This window comes from Podarcis filfolensis (genome assembly GCF_964270895.1).
Source record: "Podarcis filfolensis genome assembly, chromosome: Z".
Taxonomy (NCBI): Eukaryota; Metazoa; Chordata; class Lepidosauria; order Squamata; family Lacertidae; genus Podarcis; species Podarcis filfolensis.
In genome coordinates this window covers 12,971,102-12,991,518 of record NC_139617.1, presented here as the reverse complement: position 1 = coordinate 12,991,518, position 20,417 = coordinate 12,971,102, and the positions used below count along the sequence as shown (strand labels likewise).

The window sequence follows — 20,417 nt, the reverse complement described above, 5'->3', positions numbered from 1 at the left end:
GGTGCAGTTTACAAAAATGATATACTGTACTGTATCAGAATGTGTATAAATTTCGGTATGCATTTCATGCATTAAAACAGGGTCAATTGCAAAGGTGTGTATATGATTAGGCAACGTTTCACACAAAATGTATATTGTTGCACGTCACCCCAATTTCTAAGCGGTGCAAGATTCAAGGGGTTCAAAGCACTTGTCCAGAGTTCGTGCTCCTTTCAGAATGAGGGACAGTGGAGATTGTGGTATCTTTATTATATATGGTTTATTTCTACATATATACAACCTGAGCCCATGATGGAGGGGCTCACAACATTAACACCCCAAGAGGGTCTATCTCACATAGCCACAGCGTTGGATTGCAGGAGAAATCAGGCATGTCTCTCCCTCACAGGTTTTAGCCTGCTGCTTTATCAAGCTTCTATTTTCTTGCTTACACACACACACACCCTCAACTCCAGCCTTTGTCCAACAAGTGACGGAGTGGGGGACCACCCTTTTGCCACCTGGCACACATCCACTTCCTTTTTTCCTTTAATGGCCCATTACCTCATCAGGTAGGTAGCTAAGCTAGTCTAGGATTTTTAATCCTTGCTTAAATTTTAACCCTTGCTGGATGAAGGAATGTTCCTTCACAGCCCATAAAGTGAGCATAGTAGATGAACAACATCTAGGGCATGCATAGGCAAACTCGGCCTTCCAGATGTTTTGGGACTACAACTCCCATCATCCCTAGCTAACAGGACCAGTGGTCAGGGATGGTGGGGGTTGTAGTCCCAAAACATCTGGAGGGCCGAGTATGCCTATGCCTGATCTAGGGGATCAAAGTTCCATACTGATCCCTTTTGCATTAGTCTTCAGGGCTGCCACCTCAAATTAGGTCATTAAGGTATAAGGGTTGTGGCTCAATGGTAGAGCATCTACTCTGCTTGCCAAGGGCCCCGGTTCAACCCCCAGTATCTCTAGGAAAGGCTGAAAAATTTCCATCTGAAACTTTGGAGAGCTGCTGCAAAGCAGCATAGACAATACTGAATTAGATGGACCAATGGTCTGATTTGGTATAAAGCAGCTTCCTTTGTCCCTGAAACATGTTTAGTTGGTTAAAGCAAATCATCCATTCCTAATAACTGAACTGTACACTTTTCACTTGTAAAACTTCTTCTGCTTACTTTGTTTTAGCCACATACTGAATCCACTATTTCAAAAATTTATATGGTTTGAAAAATAAGCTGAATTTTCTGTGCTTCAATATTTCATGAATAAACCCAATTAGCTGAAGACATTGTATATTCAAACTCATTCTCACATTGTCCCCTAATTAGTTTTATTCATGAAATATTGACAAAGAGGAAATCCAAATTATTTTTTCACCATGCATTAAATTTTTGGAGCGAATTCATTGGTTAAAAGAAAAAGAAAAAGAAACACACCCTACACAAGACAAAATAATTAATCAATTTTTACTCTTAATGCTCACAAAAGTTACTTTCCTGCCCCACTCCAAGAGCATTGTTATTGGCAGGGAGCCAATGAAAATCAGGGACACTCAGCAGCAGACTTATGCTGGGTATTTGTGATGTCATGAATCAGAAATGCAAGGCAGGAGTAGATCTTCTTTAAAAAGAAAAAAATGAGCAGTTTCGGTGGTTCTCATCTTTATAGGAAGGAATTCAATGAGAATGCAGAACATGCTGAGGAAGTCCTCTTGAGCTCTGCTACAAATAAGGATGAGGGAGAAGTTTGATTCAGTTTGCCTATCTACCTAATTTGTGCTTTCTGAAGCAATATGTGAACTGAAACAACTTAATTCCCTTACAAATTCAGAAATACCAGGTTTAGAAATGCATTCAGAAGAATTTGGGTATGAAACTGCTTAGCAGTGGTCACAATCTGAAAACCCTTCAGCGGTGGCTCTCCTCACTTGTGGGCTCTCCTATAAGGGGGAAGACCTGTTTTGGTGGCTGTGCCCCAGTAATGGAACTTCTTCTCTTGGGAGATCCATACAAAAGAATCCAAGCTGATCCTTCTCCAGCTAAAGAGGGCCTATAGGACAAAGCAGAAAATGTGGCCTCAAATCAACACTGCCAGAACAGTCATACCTGAACTTTATAAATGCTTCTCTGATTCTGTCGAACAAGTGCTACTGGACTGCTTAAGAAACTGCATTGAACAGCAACCTACAACATAGCTATGTCCTTTTGGGCAAAAGTAAACAGCAATTCCCCAACTGGTTTGAGGCTGGCATTAAGGACATGGAACCTTTTATCACTGCAGAGGGTTAGGCTCTTGTGAACTATAAGCATGTGTCTTGTGAGAAAACGCTTGCTGCACTGAGAAAGGCAAGGAGTAATGCCCAGTGGATTGCCAGGCAATGTGCCAATGACTACTGGCTAAAGCTGTGTCAGAGCATTCAACTTGCTGCTGACAGCTACACATGTAGGGAGGTGTGATGGGCACAGCGCTATCAAGAACTGAACTCATGGGAAAACATGGACTTCAACTGAACAGTTAGCAACTCTGCTTATCTTGGGAGAGCTGGATGTCCCTCTATCAAGGAGCTGAAGAATGCCATCAACTCTCAAGTATGTGGTAAATCCCCAGGACAAAGGTTGAATCCCAATAGAAGTGCTGAAAGCCAGTCTCAACACCTCCCTCATGATGCACCTCCACAGCCTTCTCTTAATAATAATAATAATAATAATAATAATAATAATAATTTTTTATTTATACCCCGCCCTCCCCAGCCAAGGCCGGGCTCAGAGAGGCTTACAAGCAATAATAAAAACAAGATGAATGATTACAACTTAAAAACAAAAATAAAATACATTAAAATATTGGAACATTAAAATATAAAAATGTAGCCTCATCGCAGGAGGAGAAGGAAAAAAGAAAAGAGAAGGAGGGAGGGAATCAAATTGGCTCCAAGCCAAAGGCCAGGCGGAACAACTCTGTCTTACAGGCCCTGCGGAAAGGAATCAGATCCTGCAGGGCCCTGGTCTCATGAGGCAGAGCGTTCCACCAGGCCAGAGCCAGAGTTGAAAAGGCCCTGGCTCTGGTTGAAGCCAATCTAACTTCCTTAGGGCCTGGGACCACTAGGGTGTTGTTATTTATGGACCTTGAGGCTCTCCATGGGGCATACCAGGAGAGGCGGTCCCGTAGGTACCTTAAATCTGACCCTGTACTCCACCGGGAGCCAGTGCAGCTTGAAAAGCACTGGGTGAATATGCTCCCATGGCAGAGACCCCGTGAGGAGCCTCGCTGCAGCATTCTGTACCCGCTGGAGTTTCTGGGACAGCTTCAAGGGCAGCCCCGCGTAGAGCAAATTACAGTAGTCAAGCCTGGAGATGACCGTCGCATGGATCACTGTGGCCAGGTCGGGGCGGGAAAGGTAAGGGACCAACTGCTTGATGCGGCGAAGGTGGAAAAATGTCGCCTTGGCTGTTGCAGTAACTTGCGCCTCCATGGAAAGGGAGGCGTCAAGGATTATACCCAAACTCTTAATGGAAGGCAATGGCACTAATTGGGCCCCCACAAGAGAAGGGAGTTGGTCCCTCATCCCCATGCCATCCCGACCTAGCCATAGGACCTCTGTCTTCGAAGGATTTAGTTTCAATCGGCTCCCACGAAACCATCCAGCCACAGCTTCCAAGCATCTGGTCAGTGTGTTCGGGGCTGAGTCAGTGTGGCCATCCATCAGCAGATAGAGCTGAGTGTCATCAGCATATTGGTGACAGCCCAGCCCAAAGCTCCGGATAATCTGGGCAAGGGGGCGCGTAAAGATGTTAAAAAGCATCGGGGAGAGAATCGCGCCCTGCGGCACTCCACACACCAAGGAGTGGCGCGACGACATTTCCCTTCCTAGTGCCACCCTCTGTCCCCGACCAGAGATAAAAGAGCACAACCAGTTACGGGCTATGGCCTGTATCCCCACGTCTGCGAGGCGGTGGTCCAGAAGATCATGATCGACCATGTCAAAGGCTGCTGACAAATCTAAAAGGATCAGCAGTCCTGACCTGCCTCGATCCAGTTGTCTACGGAAATCATCTGTTAGGGCAACCAGAGCCGTCTCCGTCCCAAAACCAGGACGGAAACCGGACTGAAATGGATCTAATGCCGATGTTTCCTCCAGAAACCTACCAAGCTGTTCAGCAACCGCTCTCTCAATTACCTTACCCAGGTATGGAAGATTTGAAACTGGGCGGTAATTGGATAGGTCTAAGGGATCTAATGAAGTTTTCTTTAAGAGTGGACACACCACTGCTTCCTTCAGTTCCCCTGGGAATGTCCCTGTGTCAAGGGACAAATTGATAATTTCAACCAGGGGGGTCCGCACAACATCTGGACACTCCCTAATCCGCCAAGACGGGCACGGATCAAGGAGGCAGGTGGTGGGCCTACCAACTTGGAGGAATCTATCCACATCAGTAGGGAATATCCAATAGAAATGGTCCAACACTTGACCTGAAGTCAGTCGAGGGGCCTCCAGTTCAGTCACTGTATCTAAATTGGCAGGGAGGTCACGGCGGAGCAACAGGACTTTCTCCGCAAAAAAGCTCGCGAATGCCTCACAGCTGTGGGTCGAATTTGTGCTTAAATTTGGTTGTCCTCCTAAGGACGTTATTGACCTAATTATTCTAAAAAGTTGTGCCGGGCGAGAGCTAGCGGATGCAATGGAAGCTGCAAAGTAAGATTTCTTAGCAGCTTTCATAGCCATCTCATAGGCTTTCATAAGCGTCCTATAAGATGTTCTTGAGGCTCCGTCACGAGTCCGTCGCCATACTCGCTCTAGCCGTCTGAGATCCCACTTCATTTTCTGGAGCTCCTCAGTAAACCAAGGGGCCCGGTTTTGACGGGGTCGCAGAGGGCGCCTAGGCACGATCTCATCAATGGCTGCCAAGAGCCGGTTATTCCAGTCCTCAACAAGGTCATCTAATGAGTCGCCAGGAGGAGCAGGGTTCCGCAAGGCTTGTCAGAATCTATCAGGATCCATCAGTTTTTGCAGACGAGCCCAAATAGGTTCGCCACCCGAGCCGGGGAGGAGCGGGAAGTCAATCTTGGCTTTCAGAGCATAGTGATCAGACCATGGCACTTTCACAGCGGGGAGCATGATCACATCTATGCCAGCCCCAAAGATCAGATCCAGCGTGTGGCCTGCTTGATGAGTGGGGCCCAAACAAACTGGGAGAGCCCTAGTGTTGCCATGAAAGTCACTAGGTCCAGAGCCTGTGAGGAGGGAGCGACATCGGCATGGACGTTGAAGAATCCCAAAACCAGTAGGTTTGGGAACTCCAAGGCCCAGCCCGCCACCACCTCCAGCAGGTCTGACAGGGTGGCTGCAGGTGTGTTGGGTGGTCGGTACACCAGCCAGACAGCCAAGCTCTCCTTGGTGCCCCACATGAGACGAACACATTCAATGCTGGAGATCGCCGGTGATGGCAGAACTCTGAAAGAGCAATCCTCCCGGAATAACAACGCTACTCCTCCCCCCCCCCGACCCACAGTCCGCGATTGATGGAGGACAGAGAAACCTGGGGTTGTTATCTCATGTAGGGAGACTACTTCGCCTTCCCGTACCCAGGTCTCCGTCACACAAGCCAGGTCAATCCCCTGCGAGACAAAAAAGTCATGCACGGTGGCGGTTTTGTTGCCTATGGACCTGGCATTGCACAGCACCAATGACGGAAGTGGGTAATCCTTGCTCTCCCTACCCTCATCCCTTGGGATGGGGCATAGATTGGAAGGGGTTCGAGGATCACTGCATCTCGAAACCCTTCGCCGATAGAGATATCTAGCCCCACCGCCATTCCTCCCTAGCCCTTCAATTGTGGAAATCCCCGATCCCATACTAGCCTCCCCAATAGATGGGTAACATCCCCTCAATAACAAGTCATCCTTGGGCCAGGACTCCTGGGTCAAAATGGTATGGGAAAGAGGTGGAGGTCTGATAGGGTAAGTATCCCTAGAAGATAAAACCCAACCAACCGCACCCCAAGCAGGGGGGGGGGGACAGTCCCATGGTATTTCATTAACTGTCAATCCCCCTCTCCCTCCTGGGTTAATTGGAGGATTGTTGGTTCTATCTGTGGCTGTGGAAGTATTAATGAGGTATGTGTTATAAAATGTGGATCACTGGCCAACAAAGAACCAGATTCGAATTTGGAAGATCTGACCATCCTGTCTCGCCAGGAGTACAGTAGAGAAGGCTGATCATTCTGATAAGTTCTGCATTCTCTTGCAGTGTTCATTAACAGGATCCAAACCACAAGGCATGAACAACTCCAGCATTGTGATCCTCTACAAGGATGACCACCATGACTAACAACTACCATGGAATCTCCCTGCTGAGTACTGTGGGTAAAGCCTTTGCCCCTGTAGTTCTTAACAGATTACAGTCACTCACTGACAGGGTCTATCTCAAGTCACAAAGTGGTTTTAAAGTTCAGAGGTGAACAGTGAACATTATTTTCACACTGTGTCAGCTACAGGAGAAATGCCAAAAACAATGATACCCCTTTGTACATTGCCTTCATAGACCTGATGAAGGTCTTCAACCACATTGGCTGAAAAGGACTCTTCATACTCCTCAACAAGATAGGATGCCCACCTAAGCTCTACAATATGATATCCTTCCATGAGAATGGAGCACCTTCCAGTATGACAGTACAACCTCTGGCACCTTCCCTATAAACAGTGGCATGAAACAGGGCTGTGCTCTTACCCCAACTTTCTTTGGCATGTTATTCCCACTGTTGTTCTCATATGCCTTCAGTTTGAATGAAGATACAGTGGTACCTTGGGTTAAGAACTTAATTCGTTCTGGAGGTCCGTTCTTAACCTGAAACTGTTCTTAACCTGAGGTACCACTTTAGCTAATGGGGCCTCCTGCTGCAGCTGCACTGCCACCGTGCGATTTCTGCTCTCATCCTGAAGCAAAGTTCTTAACCTGAAGTACTATTTCTGGGTTAGCAGAGTCTGTAACCTGAAGCGTCTGTAATCTGAAGCGTCTGTAACATGAAGTGTCTGTAACCCAAGGTACCACTGTAGTGTGGACTTCCATTCAAGGAGTGACAGGGGTCTGCTCAACCTGGCATGTATCCATGCCAAGACAAAACTGCAGCAGGTTCTTATCCAAGAAATGTTGTTTGCAGACAACAAAGATGACACAGCTTTGCCAGTGCACTCCAAAGAACCTCTATAGAGCCTCATCAACCATTTTGCTCAAGCCTGCATGCCCAAGCCTCACCATTAGCCTGACAAAGACCAACACCCTGAGTCAGGGTGTTGCCAGCACTCCACACATTAGCACTGGTGACCACACACTCGAGGTGGTAGACAATTTTGTGTACCTCGACCCACCATAACAAACAACCTTAGCATTTATGATGAGCTGGACAAGTATATTGGTAAGGCAGCTACAGCAGTGGCTAGTCTAACCAAAAGGACATGGGATAATGTGATGCTAATGACCAATACCAAGATGAAGGTCTACCAGGCTTCAGTGTTTAGCAGGGGTAACCTGTCTCTCCTGTATTATTATCTACAGCCACAGTAGGCACTGTAACTCTCCAATGGTGTGACTTTACCCCCGATGGTGCACATTGTCACTCGAGACAGATGGATACCAACAACACATGCTGAGAAACAGAGAGCATACAGATCTCCTCTACCTTTGCACAATTCCAGATTTTGCATTGTGTCTATGTTTTAATTGTCTCTTCAGGGTGAACAGAAAGAACCCCCAAGTTTCAACATTTAGGCTATGCATGATATTTGTCAGAAAGCTCCTTTTCCTCCCCGCCCCCCAACAATTTATATTTTTTAAAGGAAGGGTTGATTAATGATCCTTGATTTATTGGAGTACTGCATGAAAAACCCATCTTGTTAGTCCTTTCAAGAGATGGTGCCACATGGGATGTGAAATTGTTAGCATTTGATGTCCCTCTGGTTCTAGCAGGCATGATAGTTTTATTAGAAATGTGCCGATTAGTGGTTTTATTTTCTGCCATTTCAGAGTTCTTTCTTCAGTGACCTTTTAACAGAAAAGAGCTGTGGGTCTGCTGGGGATGAGCAGCCTGTTACCTAGGGAAGGTGAATAAATCGTCATAAATCTTTATAGGTTATTATAAACCAGAGTTATCTTATCTCTAGCCAATCTGATCCTAAATTGTAATGACTCAGATTAGTTTTGATACAGCTGCTGCTAAGGCAGTGCAGGAAGCCTCCTGAGACATAAGAAAGACTTTGAAAGAGCCTTGATTCAGACTACCTTCTAGCTTAATGTATTTGCCAAATGAAGGAACTGAAGGAAACACAGCCCTTAAGAACAAAGGACAGGAACAGCGAGACTTCCGGAGGCGGCGCGACCGGTAATGGCTGCCTTCTCCGAGTAAGGAGAAGGGAGCTCCGCTGTAAACGGGTCGTCCGCTACGGCGAAGCGGAGACCCATTCAGGAAAACCACAGGTGGCAGAAGCCTGTGGTCTCGGGACCCGGCGGGCGCCAGAAGCAGCCCCCAAAACGTTGAAGGGACCCCGTAAGGGGCTCCGGATCGCGGAGGGGGTAGCGGCGCTGTGGGTCGTTGCGCAAACAGCGAAGTGAAGCCGCATTGCTGTTGCCGGTCAGCGCTGTCCTTTCTTCCTGCAACTTTTCTGAACTTTGGAAACTACAACCCGTGAGTAAATTTGGACATTGAAAACTTTCTGAAACTTTTGTCAACTTTCTGAAACTTTTTGAGAACTTTATGAAACTTTTAAAACTTTTTTAAAAAGTTGAAATCTGGCTGAAAACGGAGTGAGGATAAGCAGGAAGCCCATCTCCCGCTATACTGAACTTTAAGCAAAGAGCAGGAGGAGTGGAGACAAAAAGTTATGCGTTAACTAAATGCTGGCACCCTGTTAAAGCAGTTTTCTGAGTGAAAGACTTTGAGCTATTGACTTTTGCTGGTCATATTCGGGGTGCACTGATATCCTTCTTCTGTGGCACCAGTGGATTATAAAATAAATAAGAATCTCTGGTGCTGGAGCTGCCTGGATGAGCACCAGTTTGCAACTTTGGATACATTGAATTCAGGTTTTGAAACATTCTGAGTTGGAACTGGATACTTTGAAACTGTTGCAGTCAAGGCACTGTAAGAAACACTGTTTTGCTTTAAGTTTTACTCTGCTAAAAATAATACATTGTGGAGGCGATAGACATGGATTTAAATTTATAAGTTTAACTTGGATTTGATCTTTTCCCTGAAGACGTATTAAGCTCCCTCTAGAGGATTTTGGACTTACAGCAGTGACTTTGTTTTACTTTCCCTTTCCCGGCCTCTGTTTGACTATTGCATCTGGGACTCTGCTTTCTCATGGGAACAACTTGGATTGACCTTGGATTACAGATAACTTTGGAATGAGTGGCGCAAGGAGAAGAGGAAGGACTAAACAAACAACTCTAACTTTATCTGCAGCCTCACAGCGTAGATCTTCTGTGCCGGCCTTGCCTTCCACTTTGCCTCCAGACATAGAGGCGGCCTCCCTAATACAGGCAGGGGAGGGTGAGACAGAGGAGCTGCACCTGGGAGATATGGCTTCAGGGACAAGTAGCTCTGTCTTGGAGAAAATTTTGGAGAAACTGGAGGCTCTGGACAAGAAGGCTGATTTGCATACAGCTAAAATTGAACAGAACACAGAAAGCTTAAATAAGCTGACTGGACAAGTTGCACAGAATGCCCAGTCTATTGGAGAATTAAAGGAGGCTGTAGGTGAAAATCGTAAACTGGCTGAAGATACTAGTCAAAGATTGGAAGAACTTGAGAAAGAAGTAAGACCACTCAGCAAACAAGTTGGAGAACATCAGATTTACTTTTTGATGACAGAACTGCGAAACAGGGAGACCAACTTGAGGATACGGTCAATACCAGAGGTGGAAGAAGATAATTTTATTGAATTTCTAACTAAGGAATTTGCCAAGTTTTGGAAGTTAGAGGAAAAAGATTTTAAAATTGTATCTGCTTTCAGGCTTGGCAGAGTCAGAAGGACAGAGAAGCCCAGAGATTGTTTGATAACACTGAGATCAAAGGAGGAAAGGGACAAGATTTTGGGCCTGCACTACGAAAAGTCACTAGACATTTTGGGCAAGAGAATTGAAATCTACAAGGACATTCCTAAGCAGTTGCTGGACCTTAGATCTAACTACACGGAATTGGCAAGACTGTTGAGAAGCAACGCAATTATCTTCAGGTGGGAGTTTCCACAAGGATTATCCTTTACCTACAGAGGGAGAAAGATCAAAATCAAAACAGTGGAAGATAGAGACAAGTTTTTGGGAGCACACGGAGAAGACCTCCACAAAGGACTTGGATTGCCAGCGCCAGAACTTCCAGGGGAGCCCGCCCCCTCGGATCCTCAAGGACCGGAGAACAAGGTACCACCCCAGAAAGAATAACCAGACCTATCCAGGATGTCTCTGCAGCTTTTGAGTTGGAACATAAATGGCTGTAACAGTCCCGAAAAAAGGTCTAAAATTTTTCATATTTTAAAAAAGGAACAATTGGACATTATATGCTTACAAGAAACACATGTGATTAGGCTCCATAGAAAGGTGTTAATAAATAAAAGGCTTGGTCAAGAATTTATATCATCGGATACAGTTAAAAAGAGAGGTGTAGTGATCTATGCAAAAGAGAGCCTTTCACCAAAATTTCTCTTTAAAGATGAAAGTGGAAGAATCCTCGCAATAGAAGTACAGTATCAAGGAGAAAAAATTTTGATATTAGGAATTTATGCTCCAAATGAAGGAAAATCGGATTTTTATAAGAAGTTGCACGAGATCATGCTGGATTATCTGGATTACAACAACGTCATCATGATGGGGGACATGAACGGGGTCGTATCAACAAATATGGATAAGTCACAGAACCAGAACATTACTAAAGAGGGAAGACTACCTAAGACCTTTTTTGAAATGACTGACAATATGGACTGGGTTGACATCTGGAGAGTTAGAAACCCCCTGGGAAGAGAAGGAACATTCTTTTCTGAAGCTCAACTGACTTGGACACGAATCGACCAAATATGGATAACTAGAAGTCTGGCACCTAAGGTGAGGAAGGTGGAAATCTGCCCCAAAACATGCTCCGACCATAACGCCTTGAGAATGGATATGACATTGATCCCAATCGGCTCCTTTAGATGGAAGATGAATGATGGCCTGTTTAGAGATCAAAGAATTGTAAAGAAGGCCCAAAAAACCTTAAAGGACTATTTTGAGATTAATTTGAACACTACGGTGGAAAAAAGAACTATCTGGGATGCAAGTAAAGCTGTGATGAGAGGGTTCTTGATTCAACAGAATTCTTTAAAGAAAAGACTGCAAAATGAAAAGAAAGATAAAATTCTGGAAAGTATCAAAGAGTTGGAGAAGAAGTTAAGATCTAACCCGAAGTCCCAACCGATTCTGAGAGAAATCAAACTTTATCAGGCGCAATATTCCAAGCTGATAAATCAGGAAATAGAATGGAAGATTAAAACAATGAAACAAAAAACTTTTGAATCGGCAAATAAATGTGGGAAACTGCTAGCTTGGCAGTTGAAAAGGAGACAAAGATTAAATACAGTAACAAACTTAGAGGTTGAAGGAAGGAACATTCAGAACCCGGGAGAGATTAGAAAGTGCTTCCAGAGGTATTTTAAAAAGTTATATACTCAAGGGCCACAAGATGAAATAGAGATTACACAATTTTTGGAGAGAAATGGATTAGCAAAGCTGTCAGAAGAAAATAGAACAATTTTAAATGGCAAAATAACACGACAAGAGATTGAACAGGCCATCCTGAGTCTGAAACAGGGCAAATCACCAGGGCCAGATGGACTGACCTCTAACTACTACAAGACATTGAAGGATTATTTGATACAACCTTTGTTGGAGGTCAGTAATGAAATAATGGAGGGGAAGAAGGCGCCTGAATCGTGGAAAGAAGCATTTATCACATTGATTCCAAAGTCAGAAACTGAAAAGACACAACTCAAGAATTACCGTCCCATCTCCCTTTTAAATGTGGATTACAAAATATTTGCAGATGTTTTGGCACGAAGATTTAAGAAAGTTTTAAGTGAGATAATCCATAAAGACCAGGCAGGCTTTCTCCCGGGCAGACATATGTTTACTAACACAAGGAACATCATAGACATATTGGAACTTTTACAAACAAACATAAACACTAAAGCAGTTTTAATTTTTATAGACGCGGAGAAAGCCTTTGACAACATTTCTTGGAAATTTATGAAGGGGAATTTAAAAGAAATGGGAGTGGGACGGGGGTTTGAGAACGGGATTGAGGCAATATATTCAGAACAAAAGGCTAAACTGATAGTTAACAATGTGGTTACAGAAGAGTTTAAAATTGAAAAAGGTACACGACAAGGCTGCCCGATTTCCCCATTACTGTTTATTTCGGTTCTGGAAGTGCTCCTGAATATGATTAGGGGGGACCGGTTGGTGGAAGGGATTCAGGTCGGAGCGAAACAATATAAACTTAAAGCTTTTGCAGATGACCTAGTTCTGACATTACAGGAGCCGGAGTCTAGTTTGAAAAGAGTACTACAACTGATTCAAAACTTTGGTCGAGTGGCAGGATTTAAGTTAAATAAGCAAAAAACTAAAGTTTTGGGGAAAAACATGACAGATATTGAGTTGGAACAGCTTCAGAAAGAGACAGAACTAAATGTGGTTAAAAAAGTTAAATACCTAGGGGTAAACATAACAGCAAAAAATCTGAGTTTATTTAAAGATAATTATGAAAAATGTTGGTCAGAGATTAAGAGAGACTTGGATAGTTGGTCAAGACTAAAACTTTCTTTGTTAGGCCGAATAGCTGCCATCAAGATGAATGTATTGCCAAAAATGTTATTTTTGTTTCAGACACTGCAGATTGTAGACAAGACAGAGTGCTTCCGGAAGTGGCAGAAAGATATTTCTAAATTTGTCTGGCAGGGCAAAAAGCCCAGAATCAAATTTAAAATATTAACAGATGCGAAAGAAAGAGGGGGCTTTGCCCTGCCAGATTTAAAGTTGTATTATGAAGCTGCAGCTTTCTGCTGGTTAAAAGATTGGTTACTTCTTGAAGATACGGATGTCTTGGATTTGGAAGGTTTTAATAATGCGTTTGGATGGCATGCATATTTATGGTATGATAAAGCTAAGATAAATAAGGCCTTCAAGAACCATATTGTCAGAAAATCAGTTTTTAATGTCTGGACAAAATATAAAGACTTACTGGAGAATAAAACTCCGAGGTGGCTGTCACCCCTGGAGGCTAAGGCTCGGAAAAGAGCCAATATGGAGGCCAACTGGCCAAAATATTGGGAGATAATAGAAAAGGATGGTGACAACTGGAAATTGCAGAGTTTAGAAAAGATGAGAGACAAAGTGCGAGACTGGTTACACTATGCTCAGATTAAAGAAGTGTTTAAAAATGACAAAAAGCTAGGATTCCAAGTGGAAAAGTCAAAGTTAGAAACTGAACTGTTAGAACCTAAGACTAAGGTACTTTCAAGAATGTATAACTTGCTGCTGAAATGGAACACACATGACGAAATGGTAAAATCAACAATGATAAAATGGGCGCAGGATATTGGGTATAATATTTTGTTTGAAGATTGGGAAAGGTTGTGGACCTCTGGGCTGAACTTCACTGCATGTAATGCGTTGAAGGAAAATGTGATGAAAATGATGTATAGATGGTACATGACCCCTGTTAAACTGGCTAAAATATACCATTCGTCTGATAGCAAATGTTGGAAATGTAAGGAAAATGAAGGAACATTTTTTCACCTCTGGTGGACCTGCCCTAGAGTGAAGGCCTTTTGGGAGAAGATATATAATGAATTAAAAAAGGTGTTTAAATACACCTTTACTAAGAAATCAGAGGCCTTTCTCCTGGGTATTGTCGGCCAGAGTGTGTTAAAAGAGGACAGAACATTCTTTTTGTACGCAACAACAGCAGCAAGAATATTAATTGCCAAGAATTGGAAAACTCAGGAGCTACCCACTGTGGAAGAATGGCAGATGCAACTGATGGACTATATGCAATTAGCCGAGATGACCGGCAGAATTCGAGACCAGGGAGAAGAAAGGATGGAAGAAGACTGGAGGAAATTTAAGATTTATTTACAAAAATATTGTAATTTGGCTGAGTGCTGAATTGGATGCCAGTGCAGACAATTGTCTACCATTAAATTAGATTTAAGGCTGAATTATATGTCAAACCAAATTAAGATTATTAATTAAGATGAGTTAAATGATAATTTGTTTGAAATTAATTTAATAATGATGTAAGTGTATGCGGGAGGTGTGGGGGAGTCCCATGTAACAATTGAGAGATGTTAAATGGACAATGATAAGTGCTTATCTAATATATGCTTTATTTGAAAACTTTAATAAATATATTATAAAAAAAAAAAACAAAGGACAGGAACAGCAGCAGGGGCTAATGTGAGCCAGGGTTAAGCACTGGACTGAATTTTAAATGTCAAGATACAAACCCAAAACATTTAAAGCCATAGTAAATTCCTTTGAGCATGCATAGAGTGACATACAATCACCCAACATCCATTCCAAAAATTGTCCAAGGACTTTGGTTTGCATTCTGCTACTTAATGCTCAGCACAGACTCTCTGACACAATGTGATGCAGCTTTCGCTTGACTGTAAGGCTTTAGAAGAGAGTTAGGGAAGCCAAAGCCCAGGAAGGCAAATGTGGCCCTTCAGTCCTCCCTATCTCACTCCTGAGGCTCACCCCAGACCATAATTCCTCCTCACCCACATCCCTCCCTAGCCCAGCTTTGCACCATCCATGAGTGTCCTTACCTGGCTGAAATGCTCCCTTGAACTCTTGCTTACCTGGATGGAGGAAAGAGAGAGAGGCATGAGTATGTGTGAATTAACTAGCCTATTGTACATAAGAAAAAATTCCATTAATTGCCCCAGCCATATTTGGTTTCTGGCTCCTCCAGCCACTGACATGTGGCCCTCAGAAGGTTGCTCAGAAATGAATGTGGCCCCACCACTGCTTTAGAATTCCATTGCTGCAGAATTGCATGTTTGCATACTCCTTCCATTTAAAATCTATTGTATTGAAAATAAGAATGACACAGGGAAGGATTGTCACCTAAATTTTCAATTACCATGCTATGGTTTTTTTTCCTGTTTAGTTCCTGCCTCCCCTGTTATAAAACAAACCTTTCAAATAAGTTGGCTCCCTCCATCCTCCTCCTAACATGCACATTTTGGAGTGGTAGAATCCAGCAAGAGCTGCTGGACCACATGCCTCTGTTGATCACACAGCTCACAATAGGTCTCAAATCTTCTTAATGCAGCTCTTGCTTTCTGTTCAAGTTGTGCTGTCAGCATCAAATTGCGAATTGCAGGTTGCTAAATGAGGCATACTCACTCAGAACCTAGTGTCTTCCAAGTATGAAAGGAAAATGAAGGCATGGTAGTTTATCACAAATTTGATTCTTCACTTGGTTCACTCTACATTTGACTAATGTCCTTGTTTCCTCATTTTGAAGGCATCAGCACGGGACCCCAACATTGAAATCAAAATAAATAAATGAGGATGATTCTTTGGAAAGGAAGGGGACGCCTTATCACACCCCCACCCATTCTGGGGAAGAAAATAAATCTTTGCTTCTATTGCTAAGAATTCCAGCTTCAAATGTGCATAGAAGTCCCATGAGCTTAGACCTGGAGAGTCTAAATTGTAAGGAGAACATTATTTACTAGAGAGCAACTGTGAAAAAATTAATGTACCAGGACCTTTTTCGCCCCCATTCCAGCTTTTCTGGATGGATTGCAGCTGTAATGAACCTTATCTGATTTCTATTCATCTGGCTCAGAATGGCTGGAATTGGAAATGAAAATTTAAAAGATTGCCCTTTGTGTTGTCCTTTTGCACCCCCTTACATTTTTAGTGGATTTTTTTAAATCCAATTTTAATTCTAATTTAGCTAGATCATCTGTGCATCACAGACAGTTTCCCATGCAACAGAAACAACATTGCAATGCAGTACAAAGATAAACGAGGTTAACCCCCCCACTCCACTTAATCTCCATTAATAATCATGATGTAGCACCTCACCTGTTCACCTCCAATTTACACACTATTAATAATTAATATTTTTGTTCCACCCTTTTCACCAAAGATCTCATCACAGCAGCAGCAACCCTATGGGGTAATTTATGCTGAGAGACAGTGGCTGCCTGAAGCACATCCAACAGACTTTGTGCAGTGTAGGCTGGCCTATTAAGGCTGATGTGACACTGCCACATCAAGCTTAGTCTGCCCTAACCTCCCTGCCTTCTTTCTTACATCCAGTCCAGGGCGTGGGACTGACTGCCAGCTTGCTTCTCATTAATTTCAATGTTGCCCTTGAATAATTCAGCAGGGAGGAGGATGGGAACAAATCTAGAAATAGTTGGCTCTCTGCTTGTCATCGGCACTGACTCCACCTGCTGTTGGGCTCCCTACTTCCATCCAAATGAGCACCAGCCGCCACTGACTTTGTGGTTGGGTGGAGATTTGACCTAGTTTCTCAACCAAACAACTTAACCACTGTGCCACACCACATTTCCCCTTGTATTTTGTTAAGGGAAACATAACCCTGATACTTACAAAAATGACAAGTAAATAGGATTGTTTGATGCCAGGTAAATGTTACAGAAGGAAGATAGATTTTTGGCCTGATAACAATGATTTCTTGTGTGCACAGAACTCATGCATAGGTGGATGTCCTCACTAACTTTAATGGAGGGAGCAACTGCACAGATACATTTCTTGTTTGGGGAACTGACCAAAGCTGAATGGTATGCTTTGAATGTAGAAGGTATTGGATAAGGGTGTGCAAAAGATTTGGACAAACCCTGAAACAAGGATGGGAGCGAGTCTGCCATGCACAGATTCAGAAGTTTGGGGTTCTTCAGAAACTCAGAAGTTAAAAAAAACAAAACAAAACAAAAAACCAAAACCAAAACCCAGCAACAACCCTACAGTCAGTGGGCACCCCTATTGTGGGATCAGCACCCAATATGCAAAATAAATAAATATGCAGTGTCTGCACAACTCACAATACCAGTCTGTATTTTCTCCATTAATCCATATTTATGTTTTACATGGAAAATCTGAGCATATCTGTCAACTATCCCTTATTTGGCAGGAAAGTCCCTTATCCCAGTGCTGTGTCCCACTGCTGTCCCTTATTGATGATGTCCCTTAAATTTCCTGGGTTTCAAAGGAAGCAGCTCCTCTCCCTCCCTCCCTGCCGGCCAGGGAGGAGGGAGGCTCCAAATGTGTTGCTTGGCTGCGTTGCTCACCCAATAAGGAGTCTAAGAACGACTGGGGGGGTGGAGCTTGCATGCCTTGTGCCGATCAAATTGGCTGCGTTGCCTGGGAAGTCGCCTTTGCTCAGCGCTTCCCAGCAGAGAGGTGACAGTGGTTTTCCTTGCTGCATCCCCTTTGCCGGGTTGCTGCGCTGTGGGAACCACCGCTTGAGGCTTTGTTTGGCTGCTGGCTGGGCTTTCTGCCTTTGGCTCGGAGGGGCTCAGAAGTTGAACATACCTGTGCTCCGAAAATCCCTTATTTTGGCTGCTGATCCCTTATTTTCGAGGCTGCTGGTCCCTTATTTTCAAATCTGTAAGTTGACAGCTATGAATCTGAGAAGTAATGATAACAAATAAACATGTTGCCAATGACTCATTTGCAATATCTGAACCATCCATTTGCAATATTAGCACACACAGCCTGTCTGGAAGCACCCATTGTGTCTGCAAAAGCTGAAACATTACTACTCCAAGCTCACCATATAAGCAACACCAGGGTGGGAGGGATGACTCTTTTCTGATCGACATATCTATCTTCTAAACAGACAGAATGGTTTCACCAGAGCCATCACAGTGCTTGGGAGAAGGGAAGTTGGAGTAATGCATCACCTTGTTCTTGTCTGCCCTGTGCTCTTTGCTTGCTCTTCTAGTGGCTGCCCAGCCTCTGCTTGCAGACCTCCAAAGAGGATGAGCCTATCAGCCCCAACATAATTGGTTCCATTATTTAATGTCTCTTACTGTTTAGATATTCCTTCCAATGTTCAAGACTTAATTCACAAACCCTTAGGTAAGGGAATGGGGAAGGGTCACAAATCACTTGAGAGAGTAAGCATGTCAGATTACTCATGGACAACATGTGGGATGTTTGCTTCTTTAAAAAAAAGTATTAAAAAAATCTGCCATAGCAGTTCCATTTTAATCCCCAAACCAAGAATCGATCTACATTTACTGTTTTAATGTTATTAGAATGTCACAGGGCATAATGGTAAAATAAAAATGTTCCTTATCTTGTTTCCTCCATAAGAATGCAGTTTCCTTTTCTGCCAGTTCCTGGTTGCTCTGCAGTGCCCTCTGGTGTCACATTTTAATAACACAAATTTAAATGTTACAAGCAAAACATAATGCAGTCAAATGCGTTATGATAACTGTTCCTTAAAAAGGTAAAGGTAAAGGGACCCCTGACCATTAGGTCCAGTCGTGGCCGGTTCTGGGGTAGCGGCGCTCATCTTGATTTATTGGCCGAGGGAGCTGGTGTACAGCTTCCGGGTCATGTGGCCAACATGACTAAGCCGCTTCTGGAGAACCAGAGCAGTGCAAGGAAACGCCGTTTACCTTCCCGCCGGAGTGGTACCTATTTATCTACTTGCACTTTGACGTGCTTTCGAACTGCTAGGTTGGCAAGAGCAGGGACTGAGTGTAGATCCGCCTCAAGTAATTCAGAATTTCAAAATTCAGGCAGAAGTTCAGATGATGAAAAAGTCAGAAGCACCCCTAATTTCAGCCCATTGAGATAAATTACACAAGCAGGTCATCTACCCTGCATAATAAATGTCACACATCTCATGACCCCATGATCCACTTACACAACACAATTCAACATACCCAGTATCATACTCCTCGAGCCATTATAATGGAATGGTGTCTGCCACAACTATATCTTAGTTACTGAGAACATTTCTGGTCCATCTGCATTCTCTCAGATTTGGGAAATGTGACCTTAAGTCTAATCTGGATCAATCAGTATCTTTCTGCCTCTGTTTCTTGTCTGTAAAATAAGAATAACTGTATCCATACTTGCAAGAAAGTTAAGTGGGCATCCCTGCCAGAGACTAGCTAACACAGAGGCAGCTAACCTGTGACCTTCCAGATGTTGCTGGAATAAAAATTCCACCACCCCTGGTCATGGGCTGATGGGAACAAATGTATGACAACACCTGGAGGCCCAAAGCCTAGACACCTTGGCTGCAACACATTAAAAAAAGAAAAGTGGTGAAAAGTGGCTACCTGGAATAACATATGGTGCCAGACCAGGCTGAATTAATTTGGAATACTCTGCTTTGCATATTCAAATGCAGAGTTTTACATATGCTCACATTCAAACCATAATGCACAAAATGTGATGACACTAGAGCATAATTAACCAATGACTTTGAAAATATGGAAGCAGGGGTCCTCATTTAGGTAGACAGCAAAAGAAATGCAGAACCCTTGCTAAGCATTCCAAGCGCCTCCTTATCATTTGGAAACAAAGCCTCAATTTGCTTTGTTCTCGGCGGCATTATTTCATGACAGAGTTTGTGATCTATAGTTATCTTGCATTACAACAACACTGAAATTCTTCACCCTTTAGTACACGCTTCCGGACTAATTGTTTGGAAGCTCCCAGATGAATTACGCCAAAGCAAAATAAATGGCATGAGCAACGTCAGGAGCAAGTGGGCGGCAGGATACAAATGCTGAAGGCAACTAAGACTTGCTTAGATGAATATCTTTGTCGTTACTTCCCCAAAGAAGACTTGAGACACAACAATTATGGTACAAGCAGGTTATATTTATTGGAATGTAACAAATTAGAGAATCTGCAGAAACCAAATAAACAGATTAGACAAATCAATGTAATCTGGGCAGCTGCATTCTATGGTCTCACAGCAAGGACTTGGAAAGAATTCTCCTTCCTTGCTACATGTACTTTGGCATGTGAGCATGACATGCACAGTGAATGTTAAGGTTAAAAAGCATCCCCAAGGCTCCCCCACCCACCCACCCACAATGCCAAGTCAATGAAAGGCAACTCAAGAGTACCCTAACTCAATACTGTCTTAGGTATATAAGCAATCCATATTAAATTCTCTCATGTGCTTGGATTCAATGCCACAGGAAGTGATCAGCTCCAGCTAATTCACTTCCACCCACTCAGACACAAGCTGAGTTTTCTGCAGATCCTAAAAAACAAACAAAAGTCACAACCCAAAACAGTAAGATTCCCCAGTGTTATACCATGGGGGATATATGTGCCCCCATGGGCCAGAATACTTAAAAAAGAATACCAGTCTGTTTACCTTATT

General features: G+C 43.4%; 2 long non-coding RNA genes across 3 annotated transcripts in view; both read right to left on the bottom strand.

Moving 5' to 3' along the window:
• Positions 1-17,682, bottom strand: part of LOC310754352 — a 30,108-nt gene extending 12,426 nt beyond the window's left edge. Inside the window, exons 1-4 of one of the 2 annotated variants that reach the window (XR_014543739.1) lie at positions 15,214-17,682; positions 14,842-14,874; positions 7,662-7,708; positions 1,944-2,037 (exon numbers count right to left, since the gene is read on the bottom strand). This is a non-coding gene — a long non-coding RNA (uncharacterized lncRNA). Of the gene's footprint in view, positions 1-1,943; positions 2,038-7,661; positions 7,709-14,841 lie in introns of both variants that reach the window. The other variant, XR_014543738.1, reaches the window with a different exon arrangement.
• Positions 17,683-17,703: 21 nt separating this feature from the next.
• The window catches only part of LOC310754361, a 51,505-nt gene continuing 48,791 nt past the window's right edge, over positions 17,704-20,417 (bottom strand). Inside the window, exon 3 of the long non-coding RNA XR_014543749.1 lies at positions 17,704-18,423. This is a non-coding gene — a long non-coding RNA (uncharacterized lncRNA). The remainder of the gene's footprint in view (positions 18,424-20,417) is intronic.